This window comes from Triticum dicoccoides, chromosome 1A (assembly GCF_002162155.2).
Source record: "Triticum dicoccoides isolate Atlit2015 ecotype Zavitan chromosome 1A, WEW_v2.0, whole genome shotgun sequence".
Lineage (NCBI taxonomy): Eukaryota > Viridiplantae > Streptophyta > Magnoliopsida > Poales > Poaceae > Triticum > Triticum dicoccoides.
In genome coordinates, this window is record NC_041380.1 from 492,094,305 (window position 1) to 492,106,456 (window position 12,152).

A 12,152-nucleotide genomic window follows, 5' to 3' on the forward strand; every position below is an offset into this window, starting at 1 on the left:
ATGTTTACTAATAAGTTTAAGTTCACCTTTGATATTAGCCATATAATCACCCAAGTGTTCGAGCATATTTGAATTGTATTTCAATTGTCTACCAAAATAAGCATTAAAATCTTCTTGCTTAGCCATAAATTTATCAAACTCATCTAAGCATGGGCTAGCAAACTTAGTAAATGGGATTTCAGCTTTATCATATCTATAGAGAGAATTTACCTTTACTACCTGTGTCGGGTTATCAAGACCATGAGTTTCTTCAATAGGTGAAGGATTAAGATCATATGTTTCTTCAACAAGCGGTAAATTAAGATCATGTATTTCTTCAATAGGAGGTAAATTCTTAACATCTTCAGCTTTAATACCTTTTTCTTTCATATATTTCTTTGCCTCTTGCATATCTTCAGGACTGAGAAATAGAATACCCCTCTTCTTCAGAGTTGGTATGGGAATAGGCTCAGGAATTGGCTCCGCAGGTGTCCAATTATTTTCATTTGTCAACATATTATTCAATAGAATTTCAGCTTCATCCGGTGTCCTTTCCGTGAAAACAGAACTAGCACAACTATCCAGGTAATCTCTGGAAGCATCGGTTAGTCCATTATAAAAGATATCAAGTATTTCATTTTTCTTAAGAGGATGATCAGGCAAAGCATTAAGTAACTTGAGAATCCTCGCCCAAGCTTGTGGGAGACTCCCTTCTTTAAGTTGCACAAAATTATATATATCCCTTAAAGCAGCTTGTTTCTTATGAGCAGGGAAATATTTAGCAGAGAAGTAATAAATCATATCGTGGGGACTACGCACACAACCAGGATCAAGAGAATTAAACCATATCTTAGCATCACCCTTTAATGAGAACGAAAATATTTTAAGGATATAAAAGTAGCGAGTTCTCTCATCATTAGTGAACAAGGTAGCTATATCATTTAATTTAGTAAGATGTGCCACAACGGTTTCAGATTCATAGCCATGAAAAGGACAGATTCAACCAAAGTAATTATATCAGGATCAACAGAGAATTCATAATCCTTATCGGTAACACAGATAGGTGAAGTAGCAAAAGCAGGGTCAGGTTTCATTCTAGCATTTAGAGATTGTTGATTCCATTTAGCTAATAACCTCTTGAGTTCGTATCTATCTTTGCAAGCTAAAATAGCTAAAGAAGCTTCTTTATCAAAAACATAACCCTTAGGAATAACAGGCAAGTCTTCATCGTCATTTTCATCAGTATTATCAGATTCAATACTTTCAATCTCTCTAGCCCTAGCAAGTTGTTCGTCAAGAAATTCACTAAGTGGCACAGTAGTATCAAGCATAGAAGTAGTTTCATCATAAGTATCATGTATAGCAGAAGTGCCATCATCAATAACATGCGACATATCAGAACGAATAGCAGAAGCAGGTTTAGGTGTCGCAAGCTTACTCAAAATAGAAGGTGAATCAAGTGCAGAGCTAGATGGCAGTTCCTTACCTCCCCTCGTAGTTGAGGGATAAATCTTGGTTCTTGGATCTTTCAAGTTCTTCATAATGATAAGCAGATATACGTCCCAAGTGACTCGAAGAATAGAGCTATGCTTCCCGGCAACGGCGCCAGAAAATAGTCTTGATAACCCACAAGTATAGGGGATTGCAACAGTTTTTGAGGGTAGAGTATTCAACCCTAATTTATTGATTCGACACAAGGGGAGCCAAAGAATATTCTCAAGTATTAGCAGCTGAGTTGTCAATTCAACCACACCTGGAAACTTAATATCTGCAGCAAAGTATTTAGTAGCAAAGTAATATGATAGTAATGGTAATGGTAGCAAAAGTAATATTTTTGGTATTTTGTAGTGATGATAGCAATAGCAACGGAAAAGTAAATAAGCGAAGAACAATATATGGAAAGCTTGTAGGCAATGGATCAGTGATGGAGAATTATGCCAGATGCGGTTCATCATGTAACAATCATAACCTAGGGTGACACAGAACTAGCTCCAGTTCATCAATGTAATGTAGGCATGTATTCCGAATATAGTCATACGTGCTTATGGAAAAGAACTTGCATGACATCTTTTGTCCTACCCTCCCGTGGCAGCGGGGTCCTAGCGGAAACTAAGGGATATTAAGGCCTCCTTTTAATAGAGTACCGGAACAAAGCATTAGCACATAGTGAATACATGAACTCCTCAAACTACGGTCATCACCGGTAAGTATCCCAATTATTGTCACTTCGGGGTTAACGGATCATAACACATAATAGGTGACTATAGACTTGCAAGATAGGATCCAGAACTCTCATATATTTATGAAAACATAATATGTTCAGATCTGAAATCATGGCACTCTTGCCCTAGTGACAAGTATTAAGCATAGGAAAGTCATAGCAACATCAATCTCAGAACATAGTGGATACTAGGGATCAAACCCTAACAAAACTAACTCGATTACGTGAAAGATCCCATCCAACCCATCACCGTCTAGCAAGCCTACGATGAAATTACTCATGCATGGCAGTGAGCATCATGAAATTGGTGATGTAGGATGGTTGATGATGACGATGGCGACGGATTCCCCTCTCCGGAGCCCTGAACGGACTCCAGATCAGCCCTCCCGAGAGGTTTTAGGGCTTGGCGGCGGCTCCGTATCGTAAAGTGCGATGAATCCTTCTCTCTGATTTTTTTTCTCCCTGAAACACAATAGATAGAGTTGGAGTTGGAGTCGGAGGAGCTCCAGGGGGCCCACGAGGTAGGGGGCGCGCCCTAGGGGGGCAGGCGCGCCCTCCACCCTCGTGGACAGGTGGTGGGCCCCTGGCCTTCATCTTTTGCAGGTATTTTTTATATTTTCCAAAAAGTTGCTCCATGAAGTTTCAGGTCATTCCGAGAACTTTTGTTTCTGCACATAAATAACACCATGGTAATTCTGGTGAAAAGAGCGTCAGTCCGGGTTAGTTCCATTCAAATCATTCAAGTTAGAGTCCAAAACAAGGGCAAAAGTGTTTGGAAAAGTAGATACGACGGAGACGTATCAGTGCCCCCCTCCACAATTTACTCCTCCGGTCATAGTGTCGTAGTGCTTAGATGAAGCACTGCGCGGATCACATCACCATCACCGCCACCACGCCGTCGTGCTGACGAAACTCTTCCTCGACCCTCTGCTAGATGAAGAGTTTGTGGGACGTCATCGAGCTGAACATGTGCTGAATTCGGAGGTGCCGTACGTTCGGTACTAGATCGGTTGGATCGTGAAAACATTCGACTACATCAACCGCGTTAACCTAACGCTTCCCTTTCGGTCTACGAGGGTACATAGACACACTCTCCCCCTCTCGTTGCTATGCATCTCCTAGATAGATCTTGCGTGATCGTAGGAATTTTTTTGAAATTGCATGCTATGCTCCCCAATAGTGGCATCCGAGTCAGGTCTATGCGTAGATGATATACACGAGTAGAACACAAAGAGTTGTGGGCGATAATAGTCATACTACTTACCACCAACGTCTTATTTTGATTCGGTGGTATTGTTGGATGAAGCGGCCCGGACCAACCTTACATGACCATGTTCATGAGACCGGTTCCACCAATAGACATGCAACTTGTTTTGCATAAAGGTGGCCGGCGGGTGTCTGTTTCTCCAACTTTAGTTGAATCAAATTTGATTACGGACGGTCCTTGTTGAAGGTTAAAAGAGCACACTTGACGAAAAATCATTGTGGTTTTCATGCGTAGGTAAGAACGGTTCTTGCTAGATGCCCATAGCAGTGACACAAAACTTGCAACAACAAAGTAGAGGACGTCTAACTTGTTTTTGCAGGGCATGTTGTGATGTGATATGGTAAAGACGTGATGAGATATAAGTTGTTGTATGAGATGATCATGTTTTATAAAAGTTATCGGCAACTGGCAGGAGCCTTATGGTTGTCGCTTTATTGTATGAAATGCAATCGCCATGTAATTGCTTTACTTTATCACTAAGCGGTAGCGATAGTCGTAGAAGCAATAGTTGGCAAGACGACAACGATGCTACGATGGAGATCAAGCTGCCGAGCCGGTGACGATGGAGATCATGACGGTGCTTTGGAGATGGAGATCAAAGGCACAAGATGATGATGGCCATATCATGTTACATATTTTGATTGCATGTGATGTTTATCTTTTATGCATCTTATTTTGCTTAGTACGACGGTAGCATTATGAGATGATCCCTCACTAAATTTCAAGGTATAAGTGTTCTCCCTGAGTATGCACCGTTGCTACAGTTCGTCGTGCCGATCCACCACGTGATGATCGGGTGTGATGAGCTCTACGTTCACATACAATGGGTGTAAGACAGTTTTGCACGTGCAGAATACTCGATTTAAACTTGACGAGCCTAGCATATGCAGATATGGCCTCGGAACACTGAGACCGAAAGGTCGAATGTGAATCATATAATAGATATGATCAACATAGAGATGTTCATCATTGAAAACTACTCCATCTCACGTGATGATCGGACATGGTTTAGTTGATGTGGATCACGTGATCATTTAGATGACTAGAGGGATGTCTATCTAAGTGAGAGTTCTTAAGTAATATGACTAATTGAACTTTAATTTATCATGAACTTATTCCTGATAGTTTTTGCATATCTATGTTGTTGTAGATCAATGCCCGTGCTACCGTTCCCTTAAATTTTAATGCGTTCCTAGAGAAAGCTAAGTTGAAAGTTGATGATAGCAACTACACGGACATGGTCCATAACTTGAGGATTATCCTCATTGATGCATAGAATAATTACATATTGGAAGCACCGCTAGGTGCAAGGCCAGCTGCAGAGCAACTCCAGACGTAATGAACATCTGGCAGACTAAAGCTGATGACTACTCGATAGTTCAGTGTGCCATGCTTTACGGCCTAGAATCGGGACTTCAAAGACGTTTTGAACGTCATGGAGCATATGAGATGTTCCAAGAGTTGAAGTTAATATTTCAAGAAAATGCCCGAGTTGAGAGATATGAAGTCTCCAACAAGTTCTATATATGCAAGATGGAGGACAATAGTTCTGTTAGTGAACACATACTCAGAATGTCTGGGTACCATAACCACTTGACTCACTTGGGAGTTAATCTTCCGGATAATAGAGTCATTGACAGAGTTCTTCAATCAATGCCACCAAGCTATAAAGGCTTCGTGATGAACTATAATATGCAAGGGATGGAAAAGACAATTCTCGAGCTCTTCATGATGCTAAAGGCTGCGTAGGTAGAATCAAGAAGGAGCATCAAGTGTTGATGGTTAACAAGACCACTAGTTTCAATAAAAATGACAAAGGGAAGAAGGGGAACTTCAAGAAGAATAGCAAGCAAGTTGCTACTCCTGGGAAGAAACCCAAGTCTGGACCTAAGCTTGAAACTGAGTGCTTCTACTGCAAAGGGACTGGTCGCTGGAAGCAGAACTGCCCCAAGTATTTGGCGGATAAGAAGGAGGGCAAAGTGAAAGGTATATTTGATATACATGTTATTGATGTGTACCCTACTAATGCTCGTAGTAGCGCCTAGGTATTTGATACTGGTTCTGTTGCTCATATTTGCAACTCGAAACAGGGGCTACAGATTAAACGAAGATTGGCTAAGGACGAGGTGACGATGCGCGCTGGAAATGGTTCCAAGGTCGATGTGATCGCCATCGGCACGCTACCTCTACATCTACCTTCGGGATTAGTTTTAGACCTGAATAATTGTTATTTGGTGCCAGCGTTGAGCATGAACATTAAATATGGATCTTGTTTGATGTGAGACGGTTATTCGTTTAAATCAGAGAATAATGGTTATTCTATTTATATGAGTAATATCTTACCTTGATGAGTGGTCTATTTTTGTTGAATCTCGATCGTAGTGATACACATATTCATAATATTGAAGTCAAAAGATGCAAAGTTAATAATGATAGTGCAACTTATTTGTGGCACTGTCGTTTAGGTCATATTGGTGTAAAGCGCATGAAGAAACTCCATACCGATGGGCTTTTGGAATCACTTGATGCTTTCGAACCATGCCTCATGGGCAAGATGACTAAGACTCCGTTCTCCGGAACAATGGAGCGAGCCACTGACTTATAGGAAATAATACATACTGATGTATGCCGTCCGATGAGTGTTGAGGCTTGCGGTGGGTATCGTTATTTTCTGACCTTCACAGATGATTTGAGCAGATATGGGTATATCTACTTAATGAAACATAAGTCTGAAACATTTGAAAAGTTCAAAGAATTTCAGAGTGAAGTGGAAAATCATCGTAACAAGAAAATAAAGTTTCTACGATCTGGTCGTGGAGGTGAATATTTGAGTTATGAGTTTGGTCTTCATTTGAAACAATGTGGAATAGTTTCACAATTCACGCCACCCGGAAAACCACAGCGTAATGGTGTGTCTGAACGTCGTAACCGTACTTTATTAGATGTGGTGCGATCTATGATGTCTCTTACCGATTTACCACTATTCTTTTGGGGTTATGCTTTAGAGACGGCTACATTCATGTTAAATAGGGCACCATCTAAATCCGTTGAGACGACACCATATGAACTGTGGTTTGGCAAGAAACCTAAGCCGTCGTTTCTTAAAGTTTGGGGCTGCGATGCTTATGCGAAAAAGCTTCAACCTGATAAGCTCGAACCCAAATCGGAGAAATGTGTCTTCATAGGATACCCAAAAGAAATTGTTGGGTACACCTTCTATCACAGATCCGAAGGCAAGATATTCGTTGCCGAGAATGGATCCTTTCTAAAGAAAGAGTTTCTCTCGAAAGAAGTGAGTGGGAGGAAAGTAGAACTTGATGAGATAATTGTACCTTCTCCCGAATTGAAAAGTTGTTCATCACAGAAATCAGTTCCAGTGATGCCTACACCAGTTAGTGAGGAAGTTAATGATGATGACCATGAAACTTCAGATCGAGTTACTACCGAACCTCGTAGGTCAACCAGAGTACGTTCCGCACTAGAGTGGTACGGTAACCCTGTTCTGGAAGTCATGTTACTAGACCATGATGAACCTACGAACTATGAGGAAGCGATGATGAGCCCAGATTCCGCAAAATGGCTTGAGGCCATGAAATCTGATATGGGATTCATGTATGAGTGCAAAGTGTGGACTTTGGTTGACTTGCCCGATGATCGGCAAGCCATAGAGAATAAATGGATCTTTAAGAAGAAGACTAACACTGATGGTAATGTTACTATCTACAAAGTTCGACTTGTTGCGAAAGGTTTTCGACAAGTTCAAGGAGTTGACTACGATGAGACCTTCTCAGCGGTAGTGATGCTTTATTCTGTCCGCATCATGTTAGCAATTACCGCATTTTATGATTATGAAATTTGGCAAATGGACGTCAAAACTGTATTCCTTAATGGATTTCTTAAAGAAGAGTTGTATATGATGCAACCAGAAGGTTTTGTCGATCCTAAGGGTGCTAACAAAGTATGCAAGCCCCAGCAATCCATTTATGGACTGGTGCAAGCATCTCAGAGTTGGAATATATGCTTTGGTAGTGTGATCAAAGCATATGGTTTTATAAAGACTTTTGGAGAAGCCTGTATTTACAAGAAAGTGAGTGGGAGCTCTGTAGCATTTCTAATATTATATGTGGATGACATATTGTTGATTGGAAATAATATAGAATTTCTGGATATCATAAAAGGATACTTGAATAAGAATTTTTCAATGAAAGACCTCGGTGAAGCTACTTAAATATTAGGCATCAAGATCTATAGAGATAGATCAAGACGCTTAATTGGACTTTCACAAAGCACATACCTTGATAAATTTTTGAAGAAGTTCAAAGTGGATCAGTCAAAGAAAGGGTTCTTGCCTGTGTTACAAGGTGTGAAGTTGAGTCAGACTCAATGACTGACCACTGCAGAAGATAGAGAGAAAATGAAAGTCATTCCCTATGCCTTGGCCATAGGTTCTATCATGTATGCAATGCAGTGTACCAGACCTGATGTGTGCCTTGCTATAAGTTTAGCAGGGAGGTATCAAAGTAATCCAGGAGTGGATCACTCAACAGCGGTCAAGAACATCCTGAAATACTTGAAAAGGACTAAGGATATGTTTCTCGTTTATGGAGGTGACAAAGAGCTTGTCGTAAATGTTTACGTCGATGCAAGCTTTGACACTGATCTGGATGACCCAAAGTCACAAACCGGACACGTATTTATATTGAATGGTGCAGCTGTAAGTTGGTGCAGTCCCAAGCAGAGCATCGTGGCGGGATCTACGTGTGAAGCAGAGTACATAGCTGCTTCGGAAGCATCAAATGAAGAAGTCTGGATGAAGGAGTTCATATCCGATCTAGGTGTAATACCAAGTGCATCGGGTCCAATGAAAATCTTTTGTGACAATACTGGAGCAATTGCCTTAGCGAAGGAATCCAGGTTTCACAAGAGAACCAAACACATCAAGAGACGCTTCAACTCCATCCACAATCAAGTCAATGAGGGAGACATAGAGATTTGCAAAATACATATGGATCCGAATGTTGCAGGCCCGTAAACTAAGCCTCTTCCACGAGCAAAACATGATCAGCACCAAGACTCCATGGGTGTTAGAATCATTGCCGTGTAATCTGGATTATTGACTCTAGTGCAAGTGGGAGACTGAAGGAAATATGCCCTAGAGGCAATAATAAAGTTGTTATTTATATTTCCTTATATCATGCTAAATGTTTATTATTCATGCTAGAATTGTATTAACCGGAAACTTAGTACATGTGTGAATACATAGACAAAACATAGTGTCCCTAGTATGCCTCTACTTGACTAGCTCGTTAATCAAAGATGGTTAAGTTTCCTGACCATAGACATGCGTTGTCATTTGATGAACGGGATGGACAAGACCCATTCGTTTGCTTAGCATAATGATCTTTAACTTTTATTGCTATTGCTTTTTTCATGACTTATACATATTCCTCTGACTATGAGATTGCAACTCCCGAATACCGGAGGAACACCATGTGTTCTATCAAATGTCACAATGTAACTCGGTGATTATAAAGATGCTCTACAGGTGTCTCCGAAGGTGTTTGTTGGGTCGGCATAGATGAAGATTAGGATTTGTCACTCCGAGTATCGTAGAGGTATCTCTGGGCCCTCTTGGTAATTCACATCACTATAAGGCTTGCAAGCAATGTGACTAATGAGTTAGTTGCGGGATGATGCATTACAGAACGAGTAAAGATACTTGCCGGTAACGAGATTGAACTAGGTATGAGGATACCGACGATCGAGTCTCGGGCAAGTAACATACCGATGACAAAAGGAATAACATATATTGTTATTGCGGTTTGACCGATAAAGATCTTCGTAGAATATGTAGGAACTAATATGAGCATCCAGGTTCCGCTATTGGTTATTGACCGGAGATGTCTCGATCATGTCTACATAGTTCTCGAACCCGTAGGGTCCGCAGGCTTAACGTTCGATGACAATTTGTATTATGAGTCATGTGTTTTTGGTGAACGAAGTTTGTTCGGAGTCCCGGATGAGATAACGGACATGACGAGGAGTCTCGAAATAGTCGAGAGGTAAAGATTGATATATTGGACGATGATATTCGGACACCGAAATGGTTTCAGAAAAGTTCGGGTATATTTTGGAGTACCGAGGGGTTACCGGAACCCCTGAGGACGTATTGGGCCTACATGGGCCTTAGTGGAGAGAGAGGGGAGGCCGCAAGGGGTGGCACGTGCCCCCTCCAAGGGAGTCTGAATAGGACAAGGAGGAGGGCGCATGACCCCCTTTCCCTCTCCCTCTCCCTCTCCTTCCTTTTCCCCTCCTATGAGAAAGGAAAAAGGGGGGATCCTACTAGGAGTGGAGTCCTAGTAGGACTCCCCCCATGGCGCGCCACCTTGGTGGCCGGCCTCCTCCTCCCCTCCTTTATATACGGGGGCAGGGGGCACCCCATAGCACATCAATTGGTCTCTTAGCCGTGTGCAGTGCCCCCCTTCACAGTTTACTCCTCCGGTCATAGCGTCGCAGTGCTTAGGCGAAGCCCTATGCAGATCACATCACCATCACCATCACCATCACCATGACCATGCCGTCGCGCTGACAAAACTCTCCCTCGACCCTCTGCTGGATTAAGAGTTCGTGGGACGTCATCGAGCTAAACGTGTGCTGAATTCGGAGGTGCCATACGTTCGGTACTATATCAGTTGGATTGTGAAGACTTTTGACTACATCAACCGCGTTAACCTAAAGCTTTCGCTTTCGGTCTACAAGGGTACGTAGACACACTCTCCCCCTCTCGTTGCTATGCATCTCCTAGATAAATCTTGCGTGATCATAGGATTTTTTTTTGAAATTGTATGCTACGTTCCCCAACACAAGGACCTACCAATGATGGTATGTGGCCTTAGGTAGGCCCCATATGATGGGTTCTTGACCCTACCTGTAATAGGTGACCTCATCATTATCCCCCTAATCGGTTGAGGTTTTGTAGGACAAGCGGTCCGATCCTTCGGTTAAGTCCGAGTGCTTCGGGGGCACTTGGAATATGTCTCTGAATCGTGGTTTGTTGATCCTTAGACGAAAACACAACGGGTTCTGGACTATAAGTTTTCCCGGATGACCGAGTATCGTTGATCGCCAAGAAAAACATGATGGCATTCATTTGTCTCCCAGAGGAGATAGGCTTGGGGCCCGAGTGAGGGCATGCCATTACAACTCGAGTGGCGACGCCGACGCATGGTCTGATTCTCCGGAGAGATGTCATTCCTTATCCCAGGGGAACGCCCGTGCAAGCCTTCTATGAGTCCAGATTTACGAGCCATGCACCTTGGAGCGTAATGAAAGGGCCAAGTCAACCCACGGAGGGTCGTCAAGCTTGCCTCATAGCAATCCTGAAGAAGACTTCAGTCAGATGTTTAAGGTGGTCGAGTGCATTGGTCCCCGTGGAGGGTGGTCAGTCGGACTGACGTGAGTCCTTTAGGAATGGAAAAGAGGGCAATCAATCAGATCGATTTTCTCCGAAAATCTTGCGATTTGGATTTTTGCGTGCGTGCACGGAAGCGGTAACGACGTGCGTTAGTGGTGAAAGTGGGGCCATGGCGCCTCAATATTCGCCCACGAAATCCGCCAAATGCCGCGGCTCCTCTGCGCGACACCCCGTTGCGAGTGCCGTCGATCCAGAGATCAACGGCGCAAGATCTGGTATGTGATTTTGTCTAAGATATAAAAGTTTGGGGGACCAAGGCCAGAATCCCAGATCCCCTTCTCTCTTCCTCGGGTCCTCCGTTTCCTCTCCCCACTCGGGCGCAAAGAGCACCCGAATCCATAGCGAAAGACTCCACGGCCAAGGCAGAGAAGGCGAAGAAGGGTGGGAAGGCCTCCTCCTCAGGATCCGGCGCAATCGCTAGAGGCGCGTCAGGGGATTGGATCTCTTCACGCATCTAGGCTAAGCGGCTGGAGGACCTTGCTGCGGTGGGGCTGCTCCTGCAGGGAGGATGGCGCCGTCCGAAGGCGAGGGAGATCGAGCCAGCGCCGCAGGAGGACGAGCGCGTCCTGCTTGTCACCCACATCGACAGGCGATTCTCGATGCCTCCCCATCCTTTCTTCTGGTCTTTCCTCGAGTACTTCAGTGCACAGATCCATCATCTTCCCCCAAATGCAGGCATCTACCTCTCAACCTTCATCTCCCTCTGCGAGAATTTCCTCAACTGTCATTCCCATTGGGGCCTCTTCAAACACATCTTCACTTGCCGGTCAATGATTGCCAAAAAGGATTCACCGACTGGTGCCAAGACCAATGCCACCCAGCTGTGCAGAGGCCTGGGGATCCAAGTCCGGGGAGGGAGTGCCTCCCTGAAGATGAGCTTCCCCAATTCCGGCAAGCGGTGGCAGAGAATTTGGTTCTACTGCAGGGACGTCCCCGGTGCCAACAGCCAGTCGGGTCTCCCGCCGTACTCGGCGGTGAGGGTGAGGGATCCTGAGTCTCTCTTTGTGATGAAGGAGGAGAAGACAGAGGTCAGCATCCTGGTCGGTCCCCTAGTTGGGGTTGTGAATGCCGGCGTGAATGGTATGGATCTGCTGGAGACCTTTCTCACTCGGCGGATCCAGCCGCTGCAGGCCAGGGCCCACCCCATGTGGCTGTATGAGAGGCCGAGTGATCCCACTCGGGTGCATCCGGAGGAGCTCGCCGAGAAGGAC